Source organism: Leopardus geoffroyi, chromosome E1 (assembly GCF_018350155.1).
Source record: "Leopardus geoffroyi isolate Oge1 chromosome E1, O.geoffroyi_Oge1_pat1.0, whole genome shotgun sequence".
In the NCBI taxonomy this organism is placed as follows: Eukaryota; Metazoa; Chordata; class Mammalia; order Carnivora; family Felidae; genus Leopardus; species Leopardus geoffroyi.
In genome coordinates, this window is record NC_059330.1 from 15,903,742 (window position 1) to 15,921,516 (window position 17,775).

The 17,775-nt window shown below is 45.3% G+C and overlaps 1 protein-coding gene and 1 long non-coding RNA gene across 2 annotated transcripts in view; one reads left to right on the plus strand and one right to left on the minus strand.

Annotated features, from left to right (window-relative positions):
* The window catches only part of NXN (nucleoredoxin), a 161,048-nt gene that overhangs the window by 109,418 nt on the left and 33,855 nt on the right, over window positions 1-17,775 (minus strand). The gene's annotated exons all lie outside the window — the stretch shown is intronic.
* On the plus strand, window positions 3,497-16,310 carry LOC123603196. Its single transcript, XR_006714778.1, has 3 exons — window positions 3,497-3,603; window positions 6,945-7,136; window positions 16,204-16,310. It is a non-coding gene; the product is annotated as an uncharacterized LOC123603196 (long non-coding RNA).

Below are 17,775 nucleotides of genomic sequence, written 5' to 3' on the forward strand. Positions count from 1 at the left end.
TCTTGGGGCAACTGGGTGGCTCAGTCAGTTAAGCGTCTGACTTCGGCTCAGGTCATGATCTCACGGTTTGTGGGTTCAAGCCCTGCATCCGGCTCTGTGCTGACAGCTCGGAGCCTGGAGCCTGCTTCAGATTTTGTGTCTCCCTCTCTCTCTCTGCCCCTCCCCCACTCATGCTCTGTCTCTGTCTCTGTCTGTCTCTCTCAAAAACAAACATTAAAAAAATTTTTTTAATTAAAAAAAAAACGCAAAAAACTGATGTCTTGATGAATAGTAAATGCCATAGGAGAATACTCATGAGACAGTATGTGACAACTGTAAAACAGTATGCATAGTTTACTCCCACTTACATATAAAAAAATAAATATACACAGAAGAAAGGGCTGGAAGGCTATACAAATATGGTGAATTGAAAAATGTTAGCAGTGGGGAGATTTGTGATTCCTGTTTTCTTGTACTTCTGTATTTCCCAAATTTTCTACAAGATCTTGTACTGATTGTGCCATATTCTTCATGAAAGCTTCATTTGACTGCATTCTTTTTTTAATCGTGGTAAAATACACACACCATAAAATTTCAACCTGCTTTAAGAGTACAGTTCTGTGCCATTAAGTACGCTCACATTATTCTGCAATCGTCACCCCCATCTATCTCCAGAACTTTTTTACATTCCCAAAATGAATGAAACTCGGTACCTATTAAACATTAACACACCAATCCCTTTCCCCCAGCCTCTGGCAACCACCAAGCCTCATTTGATTTTAAAACACCAACACTCAAAACACCAAGCCTCGTTCACCCCTGAAGTATAAATTACTGTCATCTGCCAAACTGCCTGCTCTAAAAAACACTGCCCTAGTAAGGCAGGCGAGTGGTAGAGTTTTAAAGCGCTGGGAGACAGGTCTAGGGGGCAACTGTGGACAACCAGAGGATGGTTTGTGGAGGTGTAACAGGGAGAGGAGATTCTATTTTTTTTTTTTAATTTTTTTTAACATATATTTATTTTTGAGACAGAGAGAGAGTATGAACAGGGGAGGGACAGAGAAAGACGGAGACACAGAATCTGAAACAGGCTCCAGGTTCTGAGCTGTCAGCACAGAGCCCGACGCGGGGCTCGAACCCACGGACCGCGAGATCATGACCTGAGCTGAAGTCGGACGTTCAACCGACTGAGCCACCCAGGCGCCCCGGGAGAGGAGATTCTAAAACAGATATGGGAAGGCAAAGTAACTGCTTGCTTTGAAGTTTGGCCCGGGACCCCAGGAGCAGCCAGTATTTTCAGGTGCGAGGACCAGCGGACCATAAACCTCTGCTTCTTTCAGTTCAATGTCACTGCCTCTGGCTAAGAGGCACATGTACACACAAAAGAAGGCAGCAGGAAGAAAGGATGGTAAGGAAGAGATAGACACTTAAACATCAACGAATCAGGTCACCCAGAAACCAAATGCAGGAATTTCTTTCACAATACTCTTGACAGCTGCCCATGCAGCACCTGCCTGAACATATCCAACGACAGGGGTACATCGGAGCCCTGACATTCCGGAGAGGAACATCCAGACAGCTCCATAAATCCCCCAACCCATAAATACAGAAAGGGTTATAGAGGCTTCTGGCTTTTTCCTTTTTTTTTTTTTTTTTAAATGTCTCACCTCCCACTGCAAGTTAACCCCCTTTTCAACCTTCTCCAAAACTCTATCTCACTGGAAAAAAATGCTGTCCTGGCTCAGGCAACCACTAAAACTTTCATGAACTTCCTTGTTTCCCTATGAAGTATCCGGTGGACTTATTCCCAGCACAGCAAAATTCATCATTCTAGTCTTTAATTTATCCAAAACTCCTTTTTTTCTGGCTAAGACCTATCCTTTCTTTGGACATCTTTGCTTTTTTGTCCCTAATGTCATTAATGCTAGCAAGCTGATTTTCTTTTCAGAAGAGCCATTTTCCTCACGAAGCAAGTTTTAATTAGTTAAGATTTACAACCAAGCTACAATTCAAATCCAGGTCTTAGTAAAATTACAAAATTACTGGGGTGCCTGGGTGGCTCAGTCAGTTAAGTGTACGACTCTTGATCTTGGCTCAGGGCATGATTTCGCAGTTCCTGGGTTCGTGCCCCGAGTCAGGCTCCTTGCTGATGGCATGGAGCCTGCTTGGGATTCTGTCTCTCCCTCTCTCTTCCTCTCCCCTACTCTCTCTCTCTCCCTCTCATTCTCAAGATAAATAAATAAGCTTAAAAAAAATTACAAATTACTATCTGTCAGAAACCTTTAGGATGGTCTGAAGTGCTCAAAAAATCGGGACTGTGTTAAATCTGGAAATTCTAGAGTTGCTGGGGTGGCTCCGTTGGTTGAGCGTCTGACTTCGGCTCACATCGTGATCTCGAAGTTCATGAGTTTGAGCCCCCCCCCCCTCTCTCTCTCAAAAATAAACATTAAAAAAAAAAAAGATTTTCTTAATCTGGAAATTCTAAGTATTTACTGTTTATGTGGCTTCCCCCCACCTCCTTTGTTCTTTTAATAGCAGCACCCCCATGTTCTTGGGAACATGTTTCTAGGTAATGAGAAGTTCTGTTCTTAAATGTGATTGCCCATCTTCCCACCGGAGGCAGCCAGAAAACTGTTCACCTGGAAGGGGAATGAGTGATCTGATGGAGGGCTAGGAAGAGTACTGGAATAGGAGATAAAAACAAGCAAAGATGGCGGGGGGGGGGGTGGTTGGGGGAGCTGATCTGGCTGAAGGACAGGGGTACTTCCATCAGAAGACACTGGGCTCTTGGGGGCAGAGAACAGAGAGAAAAAGGACACGGGCTACATGGAAAACAGGTGAAGCAAATTTCAAAATAGCGCCTGGAGATCGGCCTGGCCAACCCTCACCAGCTGTCCTTCAGTCACTCAAGTCTGCATGTAATGTTCCTTCAATGACCTAGAATCTTAGCAGCCAGAGAAGCTTGTACCAACAAAGCCATCTCCTCTGAGAAGCTGGGCTGCTGGTAATTAAAAAAGAGAGGCAAGATGGGGCGCCCGGGTGGCTCGGTCGGTTAAGCGTCCGACTTCGGCTCAGGTTATGATCTCACAGTTTGTGATTCGAGCCCCGCATCAGGCTCTGTGTCATCAGTGCAGAGCCTGCTTCAGATCCTGTGTCCCACTCTCTCTCTGCCCCTCCCTCCTCTCAAAAATAAATGAAAACATTTAAAAAAAAAATAACTTAAAAAAATTAAAAAGAGAGGCAAGGATAAACATCATAGATAAAGGAAAACCACAGTTGTAAGCTTGAAGCAGACCTCAGCCAAAACGGGAGGAATTATGTCACAGGACTGGCATAAGGAAGCCAGGAGGGTGGAGATGAAGGTGTTGCAAATAAAGTGCTGTGGAAATGTGCTGTCAACCTGTTGATGAGCACAGACGTTCAGGAAGTGGGATTATAAAGGCTCAGCACCACTTCTTTAAAAAGTGACATCTAACTTCGTATTTTACTTCAAAATAATGGCAGTTTGGGGAAAGGTGGTACACCTGGCATGTCTGACTTCATGAGAAAAGCATTCGATGAGCTTTTTTTCCATGGCATCCTGGCGGACACGACGGGGACCCGAAGGTCAGATAAGGCAAACTGGTAAGTGGCCAAACCAGCATGCCCTCAAAGTGCAGATTATTGGATGAACATTAACCTAGAGGGAAGTTTCTCACTGTGTCCTAAAGGACTCCATTCTGGCTGTGTTCAGCTCGTTATTCGGGGGGCGGTTTTTCTGAGGTGGGGGATGCGAGTGGGGGAGGGACAGAGAGAAGGGAACAGAGGATCCAAAGCGGAATCTGCACTGACAGGCTGACAGCAGTGAGCCCGACATGGGGCTCGAACTCATGAACCAAGAGATCATGGCCTGAGCCAACCCAACTGAGCCACCCAGGTGCCCCAGCTCAACATTATTCTTGAAAAAAAAGTATCAGGGAATATCATGAACGCATACAGATATCACAAAACCAGAAGACAATAAATAGTATTGTCAGCTGTGTAAATGTGATGCTCAGAATCATTTTTAAGAACTGCTTCCAATTTACATTTAATCCCCATACAGTAAAGCAGAGGCCTTAAATTGGTGAACTGCATACGTGCTTTATTTGGCTTGCTCAGTGTTGTGTTTTTAACTTTATTTATTTTGGGAGCCCGAGCACGTGGGCCTGTGCAGGTAGGGCCGGGGGGGGGGGGGGGGGGGGGTAGAGAGAGAGAATCCCAGGCAGGCTCCGCACTATCAGCTCACAGCCCAAAGCAGGGCTCGATCTCACAAACTGTGAGACCTGAGCTGAAATTAAGAGCCAGATTTAACCAACTGAGCCACCCAGGCCCCCTGGCTTGTTCTACGTTAAGAAAAAATTTAAACTAATAGCATGTAACAATTAGCTGGTTTCACTTTAAAATCCATATTTTAAGCTTGGAGAAACAGAACATCTCATTCCTGCAAAGGCAACATCAGCTGGAGGTGAGTGTGGCCTTGACCCCTGCATGGGCTTCCATCTGGGGCACTTGGCCCCCACCAGCATTTGAGTTAGTGACTCCTGCAGTAAAATGCTGGTTTAGATTATTAAATGTGATCGTATACACAGTTTCTGATTATGCATTAAATTCTGATCTCCTCTTTCAGCCTTTGTCGATTTTGCTCCTGCAGCAAGATCCAACATCCGATCACAACTTTATAATGAGAACCTGTATATACAGAATATGCCAATTTTTCAATGTGTCTTCTTTTCCTTTGGTTTATTAAATCTTCCCAATATTCCAGGAAGTCTGGCTTTATTGTTTGTATTATAAGGGAGTTTATCTAGCTAACAGGGGCCAAAGGCAAGATTTCAACTCAGGGTTTAGGTTAAATCTTAATCTACCACTTCCCACCATACCACACACCCCTCAACCCCTAGAGACAGCCTTGATTCTGACCCAACCAGAGGAGACTTAAGTCCAGATTGCAAAGCCCCTGGGCTGTTCTGGAAAAAGGACAGCATTTGGAATCCTTGCTTTATTTCCGTGTTTAATCTTCTAAAAAAAAGTTTATAGTAGTGCTTAATCCAAAGACAGCTGACTTTCATTTACACTTAACCTGTGTTGAACTCATACATTAAATTTTAAATCTCTGCTCTCGAAAATGTATTTTGCTCTTTAAGATCTCCTTGGTAACACTAGTAATTGGTATCTGGCCTACAAAAAGACCCCCAAAAAACAAAACAAAAAAAAAGCAAACAAAAAGACTTTGGACCCTATTAGAATAATAGAATTTGAATTAGACTACTTCTAGTCTAATTCTAATTCTAATTCTAACTAGAATTAGAATAAAATCCCATTGGAAATCCAACTCAGGAAAGTTCCAGGATGAGAGAGCTGTGTAGCAGCTCAAGAGAACAACCTGTCCAGAATGGAGGAAGACTGGAAAACCCCAGAAAAGGGGGATTCTCCAAGGTAAAGGGGGTACTCAATAGAATGCCTGACTGAATCGAGTTTTGGGGGAAAAATTGAGGACATAAGTCAAATAATACAAGGGGGGTGGAAAGCCTGTTAGAAACTTCAGGAAAAATACGGGGCGCCTGGGTGGCTCAGTCGGTTAAGTGTCTGACTTCCGCTCAGGTCATGATCGCACCACTTGTGAGTTCGAGCCCCGCATCGGGCTCTGTGCTGACAGCTCGGAGCCTGGAGCCTGCTTCGGATTCTGTGTCTCCCTCTCTCTCTGCCCCTCCCCCACTGGTGCTCTGTCTCTCAGAAATAAATAAACGTTAAAAAAAATGTTTAAAAATTAAAAAAAAAGAAACTTCAGTAAAAATTTTAAAAAGCTGTACAAGAAATATAATCATAATACACTGCTTGAATTTGCCCTGAACAATATTTACAGATGTTCAATTACACACAATGTAGGAATCACAGGTATATAACAGAATGTAAGTGTCAACAACTTTGACAGAGCAAAAATTAAAGAACAGAAAATAGGACAGAGAGGGGAAAAGAACTAAAGGGCAAAGTAGAAAGATACCAACATTCTCAAATCATAAAGTCTTTATTGAAGGACGAGGATTAAAGGCATAACTGCGTTATTTAAAGCTAAAAATGGAATCAAGAGAACCAGGAAGGTAAGGTTTAGTTTAAGTGAGTTAAATAGTCATCCATCCTAACAGAAAAGTAACAGATAATGTGGGATTTGTTGGATTGACAGAGAAATAGCAGGAACATATATTATTTAGAGATACACACATAATCACCAGAGTTTTTTTTAAAAAAGCCATTACAGTTAAAAGTGGTAGCTTTTGGGGTGCCTGGGTGGCTCAGTCGGTTGAGCGTCCGACTTCAGCTCGGGTCATGATCTCACAGTCTGTGACTTCGAGCCCCGCGTCGGGCTCTGTGCTGACAGTTCAGAGCCCGGGGCCTGTTTCGGATTCTGTGTCTGCCTCTCTCTCTGACCCTCCCCGTTCATGCTCTGTCTCTCTCTGTCTCAAAAATAAATAAACGTTAAAAAAAAATTTTTTTTTTAAAAGTGGTAGCTTTTGGGAATAGAAAGAAATAGAGGAAGATCACTTTTTATCATAAGCCTATGTGTACTATTTACGTTTAGCCATAAGCATGCATATATATATATATATATATATTTTTTTTTTTCACATATTGGGAGACTGCAGTGGTAACTATACATGTAAAGTATGTAATAGGACAGCAGTGCCATTATGACTGCAATCAGTGTGACCCCCCTGGGAGCCAGAAGAGACCTGTGTGAGGCTTTCTTCTCTGACCCACACATTTGTGCAAGGAACACCTGCTCTGGTCCCGCAATGACATGTCACACCCGTCTGACAGGAGTTCACCCACTCTCAACCCTGCGTCCTCACGACCGCACTGAGTGATTTAGATCCAGTCCTCTCTGAAAGCCTTTATCTATGTGTCATTCATGAACTGAGCCTTGAATGCAGCATGTTGTCTCCCAGCTATTCCACAGATGAGTTGAGTGAATTAAATAATAAGGAATCAACTACCTGAACATGGGCAGTCGGGGAGCATCAGAGGTTGGAAGGTCCAATTACCAGGACACACGCGGACTCTCTGGGGAGGACTGGGAAACACGGGGTGATCTGCTCTGGCACAGAAGAGGGGAGATGGCCCCCAACATCCAGATCCAGGTGAGTTTGTTACTCACCAGGTGTTCTCTGGGCCCTTAATCTGAACAGACAGATGTGAAGGGTCCACCCTGGCTTCAGGGGGTATGTAGACCTGAATGGGGACTGGCAGACATCATTGCTCACAAAGAAGGAAATATAACAGGTGTGCATATGTTTATGTGGGTGCAGGCGGGTTGCCAGGGGATGCTCATCCCCAGGAAAGAAAGAAATAGGCATGTGGAGCTACAAGGAATCTGTGACATTGTAGACATGATCAACGACAATGGTGGCTGGGCACCGGGTCATCTTACAAGGCTAACAGGAAAACCTAACAGAAAAACAATTATACATAAATACAAAAAGAAAGGGCAAACAGTTAACTGAGATGCTACCAGGAATGAACACGCCAAGAGGAATCAACAGTCATGACCAAAGGAAGAGTTAAAGGCACAGGTGGGTTTCACGTTGGGGAGATGGGGAAGTTCCCTCGGATGGTTTATTTTCCTCCGTACAGAGCTCAGAGGATAAACTAAGAGAGTGTGAACTCAAAGCCAAGGAGGCCCCACGTTTGAGGACAATGGAGCATCTGTATTATCATACATTATTTAACTTTTAAAATAATTTTAATCCATTTGGAAACCTAAGGAAAAAAACTAAGATGAAAGAAAGATCATTTGAAAAGTCTGTCTCTGGGGCGCCTGGGTGGCGCAGTCGGTTAAGCATCCGACTTCAGCCAGGTCACGATCTCGCGGTCCGTGAGTTCGAGCCCCGCGTCAGGCTCTGGGCTGATGGCTCAGAGCCTGGAGCCTGTTTCCGATTCTGTGTCTCCCTCTCTCTCTGCCCCTCCCCCGTTCATGCTCTGTCTCTCTCTGTCCCAAAAATAAAAAAGAAAAAAAAAAAAGAAAAGTCTGTCTCCCTACCTGGCTACCAACCAATGTTGCATGGTTTTGTCTTGAGTAGTGGTTCTTCAAGTGGGATCCCTGGACCAGCAGCCACAGCATCAGTGGTATCACCTGAGAACTAATTAGAAATGGGAATTTGGGGGTTCCACCCCAGACCTACCTAGTCAGAAACTCTGGGGTAGGGCCCAGCAGTCTGTATTTCAGCAAGCCCTCCAGGTGATTCTGATGCAGATGCAGGTTTGAAAAACACAGGTTTTGGGCAAAACAAAATCCAATGGCAGTGTTCGGTGCTATCATCATCTCCTCAGCTAAACTGTTTACGATCCACTTAGGCCAGGTGAAAGCCAGAGCCCTTCTAAGAAAACAAGCATTTTAAAGCAATCTCTAGAGCTAGTTTCCCGAGTTAGGGCCAGAGAGAGGTGACCTTGCCCTGACTTCTGGTGGAAGCCAGCAGCAAGGACTTGTCTTGGGAAGAAGTTTCTGAGAGGTACCCATCTGCCACAGTTATCAATGGGCAGGCAGTGGACTGGGTGGCCCCTTGGCTGAGCAGCTGAGTGCACTGGGAGTGCCATGTGGCTGGCTTTGCATAAGTCATCTGCTATTATAAGGATGCAAGAGGCACTTCACTTCTGTTCTGGCTCCTGGCATTCTCAACAGAGCTCTCAGATGTCCTTTGGCTACTTCTGACTTAAAATAGACCAAAGTGGGAGTGGGGAAGCAATATCTTGCATCCTATATACATTGTGATGATGGGTTCCAGGGTGTATGCTTTGCCAGCTTCTCACTTCTGCTTCTGTTAGGAGGGAGTCAGAGTTCCAGGAAGGTAGAGAACATTTCATGCCTGCCTCCATTTCCCTTTACAGAGCCCCTGACAGACACAGCAATCAGACAAAGCCTCAGAATCCTTAACATTCGCTTCACAAAGCTACTACCGATCAATCTGTATTGACGGGCAAGATGAAATTTATCATACCAGTTCAGGACACCGGAGTATTTTATCATCACAAAGCCCCAAACACAAGTCCCAAAGGATGGCACAGTTGCCCTAGGGTCTCTCGGTAGGAACAGGTGACCGTCATTAATGACTTAATTTTCTGCACATTTTCCTTTTTAGGGTAATGAATTTCATACATTGATTACCATTTATTGCCAGCAACATGAAACAGAACTCATTTTCATTTCTCCTAAACAGTCTTGCTAGAATTTATGTCCAGAGGTTGGTGGGCTGATCTGCATGCAGGCTTAACCATCCCTCTTTTTTTTTTTTTTTTTAAACGTTTATTTTTTTGAGACAGAGAGAGACAGAGCATGAGTGGGGGAGGGGCAGAGAGAGAGGGAGACAGAATCTGAAACAGGCTCCAGGCTCTGAGCTGTCAGCCCAGAGCCCGACGCGGGGCTCGAACTCACGGACCGCGAGATCGTGACCTGAGCCGAAGTCGGCCGCTTAACCGACTGAGCCACCCAGGCGCCCCTAACCATCCCTCTTTAAGGGAAATTAAAGAGGCGCCTGCCTGGGTGGCTCAGTTGGTTAAGCGGCTGACATCGGCTCAGGGCAAGATCTCATGGTTCGTGAGTTCGAGCCCCACATTGAGCTCTGTACTGACAGTGCTTGGGATTCTCTCTCTCCCTCTCTCTCTGATCCTCCCCTACTTGCTCGCTCTCTCTCTCTCAAAATAAATAAATAAACTTAAAAAAAAAAAACACCTTAAAATATAAGGGAAATAAACTTGAAATGTTCCAAAAGCCAATTCAGAATGGGTCTAAGTCCCATCTGAACATAAACAGAGTGATCTAAATGTTCAGTTCTGTTCCCTTCCTTCAAAGTGCTTATAATACAATTTGGAAAGCAAAATGAAAAATACAAATCAAGGTAAGTAAGTGCCAAGTTGCTGATGGAAAAGAAAATAACACCAGAGGTTCCCAAAAGGAACTCAGAGAGTTGGAGGTTCCCAGAAAGTTGGAGAAGGCTTTCTGGAGGCCACAGTTGGATCTGGGCAGGCAGAGAGCAGAAGGGCAGACATTCCAGGCGGAGGGACAACCATCGCAGAGAGGAAAATGGGACAGAGCCTATGGCTCACCCCCAGGGAGCAGACAGGCCAGCCTGCCAGAGAGAGGCCTTGGGGCCAGAGAGCAGTGAACAAGGCTCCGGGGACAGAGCAGGTGGAACAGGTGAGAAGACAGCCCTAATGAGTGGTTGAATGAGAATGGTGTTTAAGACAGATTAGTCCCGGGGGCACCTGGGTGGCTCAGTGGGTTGTGCGTCCAACTTCAGCTCAGGTCATGATCTCACAGTTTGTGAGTTTGAGCCCCGAATCAGGCTTGCTGCTGTCACCACAGAGCCCACTTCAGATCCTCTGTCTCCTCTCTCTCTCTCTCTCTCTGCCCCCCCCCCCCCCGGCACTCTCTCTCAAAAATAAACATTAAAAAAAAAAAAAAAGATTATGGGTGGGGGAGGATGGGCTAAATGGGCAAGGGGCATTAAGGAGGACACTTGTTGGGGTGAGCACTGGGTGTTACGTGTAGGGGATGAATCACTGAATTCTACTCCTGAAATCATTATTGCACTATATGCTAACTAACTTGGATGTAAATTAAAAAAAAAAAAAAAAAAGATTAGTGCCACTGAACTGAAACTTGGGGAGGTACAAGGGAAGATCTATGGGTCTATGTCCTTTCTTAGTTCTCTTCTGGGAACAAGGACACTGAGTGGCCTATTGTCTCTCCCAGCCTGCCATCTGCAAGATAAGGAATTCAGACCAGCCTCCCTCACTTCCTCCGACTGCTTCTCCCCCACCACTCCCACCTCATCAATCCTAACAAACCCTGTCTTGCCACTGCATCCAGCACCATTAAATGCCCTGAAACTCTTCTAGGTTACCTGAGGGCTGGGAAATCATGGAGGGGATCTAATATGACACATTTGTAATTAGTTAATTACAGAGGCAGTGGGGTATAATGGTGAAGGGCTTGGGCTTGGAGTCATCCTGCCTGGATCTGAATCCAGATTTTTCACTTACCAATCTATGATTTTATGAAAGTTACCTAACCTCCCTATGCCTCAGTTTCTCCATCTATAAAATGGGGCTAATGACAACACTTACCTCATAGGGTTGTTATGGAGACTAAATTGACACACGTAAAAAATAAACAATGTCTGGGATGCCTGGGTGGCTCAGTCAGTTGAATGTCAGACTCTTTTTTTTTTTTTTTTATAAAATTTTTTTTTTCAACGTTTATTTATTTCTGGGACAGAGAGAGACAGCATGAACGGGGAAGGGGCAGAGAGAGAGGGAGACACAGAATCGGAAACAGGCTCCAGGCTCTGAGCCATCAGCCCAGAGCCTGACGCGGGGCTCGAACTCACGGGCCGCGAGATCGTGACCTGGCTGAAGTCGGACGCTTAACCGACTGCGCCACCCAGGCACCCCGAATGTCAGACTCTTGATTTCAGCTCAAGTCATGATCTCACTGTTCGTGAGATCGAGCCCCTTGTGCTCGACAGCTGTGCTGACAGCACAGAACCTGCTTAGGATTCTCTCTCTTTGCCCCACCTCTGCTCACGCACGCGCGCGCTCTCTCTCTCTCAAAATAAATAAACTTAAAAAAAAAAAAAAAAAAGCAATGTCTTACAAATAGTAAGTGTTCATTAAAGATAGCCATTATCAGTAGTACTATTATCCCATGTGTTAACTATACTAGTTCCGGGCACCTGGGTGTGGCTCAGTCGGTAAAGTGTCAGCTCAGGTCATGATCTCCCGGTTTGTGAGTTCAAGCCCTACATCCGGCTGTCTGCTCTCAGCGCAGAGCCTGCTTCGGCTCCTCTGCCATCCCCTCTCTCTCTTTCAAAAGTAAATAAACATTCAAAAAAATTAACTATACTAGCTCCAAGATTATTTTCATGGGTTATTTCAAGCCAACCCATTCACAGAATTTTCTTACAAAGTCTAAACGTCCCTCAACTGCATCTGAATCCATGCAACCACCTGATGTTCACATAAAACTTTGGAACTGGAGAGAACTTAGGAATTATCCAGCCCAAATAACTCTTTTAAATTTTTTTAATGTTTATTTTTTAGAGGGGGAGGGAGAGGCAGAGAGAGAGGGAGACACAGAATCCAAAGCAGGCTCTAAGCTGTCAGCCCAGAGCCTGATGTGGGGCTTGAACTCATGAACCGTGAGATCATGAGCTGAGCCAAGATCGAGAGTCGGATGCTTAACCAACGGAGCCACCCAGGTCCCTGAAATAACTCTTTTAAAGATGAGTAAACAGACTCAGAAAGGCTATTTGTCAGTACTCAGTAAAAATTTTCTTTCAACTGATCTGAATTGTCCAAATCACAAAGGAAATCGGAGATGGGCATTCAAGCCCCCCTCTGTAACCTGCTCCTTTTCAATCTTCATGACCACTTGGAATAGTCCATTCCCACCAACTTTAATATCTGTAGCCTGCATCTGCCAAAAGGACTAAAAATTCACCCGTTTCCAAATCCTCAAAAGTTCCAAAATGGAAGATAGTTTAGCGTCTCATTCCTGGAGCCACTGGGACCAAGACACAGTGGAACCAATCACATAGAAGGTACTTCGGTCTTTCGGAGAAAAAGTTCTACTTCAGGATGCAGTCACCATTGCCAGAAGCCAACATCTGCATCTAAAACACGGAACCATTTGAACTGGCGAGCGTGCGTTGTTAAGACCGAGGCGAGGCCTTTGGGAGAAGAGCTTGGCCAAGGGAGAAAATCTGATTAATAAGAAGATAAGCAGCCAAGAAATAAATTAAAAGACTGCTCACAGAGAGAGTACAGGGGGAAGGAGGGGGAGGTGAGGCTTGGTACACACATCGTGAGAGGGACGGAGAGCTTTAAGGATAAGGAAGGGGGGAGGGTAAGAACTGATTTTCTAATATTAGACTCACCACATGCTCAATTCCCAAATCCCAGCCAAAATGAGGGCCCTGTCCTGCGGTGAGTCCCAGGCAGCATTCTGCTTCGGGACACTTTTCTCGCATCAGGACTATGCATGAATGCCAAAGCAAATCCCATCCATCTCAACTCCTCGCTGAAACACAAAATTACTCACAGGGCTTATCTTGAAATGTCCTTTCATCTTGGCCTCCCACTAACTTAAAACAATGCGTTTAAAAAATATTCAAGACCCCCACAGTAAATCCATATCCCCATTATTCACAAAGCACTTATTAGAAAGCTGTTTATCCTGAACAATACGTGGTCAGTTTGAGAAATATGCCTTCCGTTAAGCTGCTTTTGATAAAATATATAAATCAAAGCCTTCGTGAATACCAGAACACTATCAATTTGAACCAAATTCCTGGATTCTAATGCAAGCAGCTAAGGTCCTCAAGCCTTGAGCACAAACATCTCTTGCCCTTTATTAATTGAAAAATAAGCAGATGAGGAAAGACACGGGTGCATGGCTCGCTATGCAACTTAACAAATGACGTGATGTTCTCAAACTTTGATTTAGTTTTAAGTAGGCATTTTCTTTTCAACTTTATGATAAAAGTGATAAATGCTGACTATGGGAAATTTAGGAAGTACAGAAAAGAAAACCAAGGGGTCGCTTCTGAAAACATTCTTAAATTGATGACTGATGGTTGATAAAATCCCAAGCCTGGCCATATTCCAACCCAAGTAAGAACATTCTCCTAACCTATTTCCAAGCAGACTTTCTAGTTGGACAGAGCATTTATTCGCTGCCACTCACCATTGCATCATTTTGCTGTGCTCTTCAAAACAGCTGCGGGACTCCACCCCAATTCCTAGGTGTCTGGGGGTTCTCTGGCAAGGAGTCACCGCCTCTCTTACGTCATGTGGTCTACATGACAGCCAAAAATCCCCTGGGCTTAACAACACTGGGATGCGGGGGGGGGGGGGGGGGGTGGAGGGAGGGGTTACACTGGATGGCTGTGCGGACAGGGCAGGGACAAACCAGGGGCTATTTTGCGGCTGGCCAACCAGGCAATGAAGTTTGGGAAAGGGTAACTCTCCGAAACCAAGAGCTATGAAATCGGGTCAGGGTGCAGCCAGAGGAAAGCTCAGAAGGCCCTCAAATCTTCTGGCCAGGGCAGAATCTGGAAGCACCCAGAAAATGAGAGGTTGATAACAGAGAAGAGCCGGTAAGGCCTTGTAAAAATGAGAAGACACCAGCTTTGGAACTCGTTGAGGGCTACAGTCAACAAGCATTCTGGTCAATGAGCTACGTGCTTGTTCACTCAATGCCTATATATTGAGCGCCTACTGTGTATAAGACCCAGACTCATACAGAACAGGACCGTAACAGAAGGAGTTACTCTGATAGAGCTCTAGGAAAAAATGCTATTAATGTGGGTACTGACTGTTGGAGTCCTTCAGAGAACAAAGCCACCTTTCATACCAGGCTGCCCGCATGAGAGTCTGCTTACCATCCTTCCAACATAGCCCACATAAGACCCGCAGCCTGGATGCTGTGAGGCTACACCATCTCTGTCCCCCTCTGCTTACATCCTTTGTCCCCCAAAGGATGGTGGGGTCGCTCATATCAGTAGTGTGCCATTCATTCAACCTATGGAGTAAAGCCACGCAATCAGGCCTCAACCCAGTGTAAACACTATTCACGAGAACACCTGACTACAGCTATTTTTCTCATTAGATGACAAAGGCTTCGGTTTTACCTTTTCCTCCCCTTAGAGTAGAAGAGCTGCCCTTTGAGCACCACCGCTGTGCATGTCGTGGTGAGTGGTTGCCTGGCTGGTGCAGCCCTTACATACTGCTTGTGCAAGCCCGGGCTCAGCACTCATCCCAGCTAAAGCCCTTCTGTGAATGGACGTGCTATGTGGCTCAGCCACTGAGGCCTTCCTTCTACACCTTCCCATCCCCAAACGTGATCTAAGGACTGGATGCTGCTGTGAAAACTGGAGCCAGGTGAACACCACTAAGCTAGAGAGAAGCAGGGAGAGAACAGCAAGGTGTGCCGGCCAGCCTCCTTTCTGTGATGCCAAACCCTGACCACACAAACAATGAGGAAAGAAGGCTATTAGGACACCCAGGCTTAACAGGCATGTGGAGTATCAGTCAGGCGTCCCCGGTCAGCTGAACCTGTTTTCAGGATATATGGCCTTACAAGACAATTTTTCCCAAGTTGCAAATACATATGAAATACTTCACGAAGGCATTACAGTTTACATTCACACACATCAACTCACCTTTGCTGAAAAAGTTAAAATGATATAAAACTAGGAGAGTCCCAGAAAATGCAGGACATGTGTTCACCATCACAATACCAACTAATATAAAAGAGACAGAAAATAATCCTTTCTCTGTGGTAAGTGTAAGCTAATCTTCAGGGCTCTTATGAGAACAAAGAGCCGATACGTACACATAAGCACCTAGATCGACGTTAGGTACAAAGGGAGTGCTATGCAAGTCTGTTCAACAAGGAAAAGGGAATAGCATTTTAAAATGCTATAGTTTGGAACAACATATTTAACAAAAATTTGCTGTGAACCCAGAGACTCAAAGTTTATGAGGAAACTGTCCACAGTCTCCAGGGGCTCCAAGCCCAAGGAGGAGAAGGAGTCTAGGGCTCCAGCTATGGGGGGGTTGTCTGGATAGGAAGGTCTACAGCGTGGGACCAGACACCTTCTGGGTGGGAACCTGGCCAAGCATCCTTGATGGGCTGACTTTCCCTGAATAACCCTTGCTAGCCTGGGGGGGGGGGGGGGGGGAAGGCAGGGGGCATTTAATTAGAGCTCTCTAGGCCTTGGCTGGGTAAACACTTCAATGAAAGAAAGCTTGAGATCAACCAAGATAGAGATGTAATTTGAAAAGCTGACTCTTAAATACATACATAAAATGAAATCTGGAATATCTGAACACTGATTGGATATTTGATGTCATGAGGTAATCATCCATTTTGCGGGTACGATAAGTTGTTTTTCAGATCCTAACCTTTTCTAGATCATATTCAAATACTTATGGCTAAAATGATATGATGCCTGAGATTTGCTTCAAAACCACAGAGGGGGTAGTAGGCTGGCAAAGGGGAGAGAAGAAACAAAGACTGGCTATGAACTGATTATTGCTGCAGCTGGATGATGGGTGTGTGGGGGTTCACGGTATTGTTTTGCCGATTGCTATATACATTTGACACGGTCATAAGAACAAAATTTTTGTTATGCTTTTTTTTTAAAGGAAAAAAAGGAGGGGGGCAATGGCATGGTTAAAAGAAGAATCCAGGCATTCCAGAGAAGGAAATGGCCAGAGGAGAGAGCCTGCCTTGAAGAATTTGGGAAACAAGTAAACCACCAGGCGATGATCGTTCACACAATGAATCCTGAAGTCGCAGTTTAAGCGGGGAACTTGGGGGCGGAGTGGGGTGAAAAGGAAAGAAAAACTGAAATATTCACCATAATCAAGAAGAACATATGTTCGTCCGGGATTATTGCCAGTGAAACCTCATTTCCTTCCGAACACGTACACAAAGTTACTGGGGTCTCTCCCTACCTACAACCCCCCCCCCACCCCAACACACTCACACCAGACAATTTCACTCTCCTCTGCACAGATTCCAGGGAGGTATCCTGGAGACAGACATCAAAGGAATTAGAGCTGGCAGCCCAGAACAGGTCATGCTGTCAGAGGGAGGCTAGGAACCACATGAAAAGCAGGGAATTCACAGGGCGTTTATTATTATTATTATTATTTTTTAAAGAGCTCAGAAATGTCTCTCGTTTTAGTTTTAGTTTAAGGACAGCTACCTCTGGGGAAAAGTCTTTGAAGTCATCTCGCCCAGAGCAGCAAGCAGCAGAGGGAGGAAAATGCTGCGCCCAGCGGAAAAACACAGAGGGATCCACATCGGCTTACAGGTTTGGCCTCTCTTCGCTAAATGATAACCCAGAAGATTTATGCTTGATATAAGGACATGAAGGAAAAGGAAAAGGAAAAGCCGCCAGATATAAATAGGGTAGCCGGGACCGGATCTGAAAAGGCTACAAGGCTACAATTGCAACTGCCTTCCTGAGCAGCCGCAGTTTATAGAGATTAAGTTAAAGAGACCCTGGTAGGACCCCACTGACGACCTCTTATTTGGAGGCTCAAGTGCTGGAAGACAAGAGTGGCCTGACAGGCAGACGAAGCATGCCACTCGGACTGTGTGCTGCTCGAGACAGCGCTACCTGAGATGCCCGGGATGGGAGGTCCCAGGGCAGAGGTGTGGTTATCTACAGCAGAGATGTGACAAACAGGCAGGCCGCCAGTCACGGCTAACAGCCAGCAGGAAGGAAACAAGAAAAAAGTCCGAGCATAAAGTTGACCCCAACTCAGCAGCACCAACCAACACAGAAGAAAGAGAACAGAGACGGTCCCTGCTAGAACTGCCCATGTGTCCAGCATCTTCCCGGCTCCTGTGGGGATATGAAGGAGCTGAAGTAGCACATAACTTCGCATCGACAATCCCAAGATCTGAAAGGAGACTCTATTGGCATCAAGGCAGAGGGGACAGAGGGCCACCAAGTGGAAACTACAAGCCCCACCTGTGCACAAACACGGGACCTGACAAAACTTTATTCAAGGGCAAATGAGCCATACAAACCATGAAGCTCCAGAAATATTCCACAACACCAAAAGCAAGATGTTGCATTTAAGATACAAAGAACAGACCACCGAAAACAGGAAAAATACGGAAAATGCATGCATGCTTGTTTTTAGGCCAAAGTGTAAGAAAGAAAGGAAGGAAGGAAGGAAGGAAGAAAGAAAAGAAAAGAA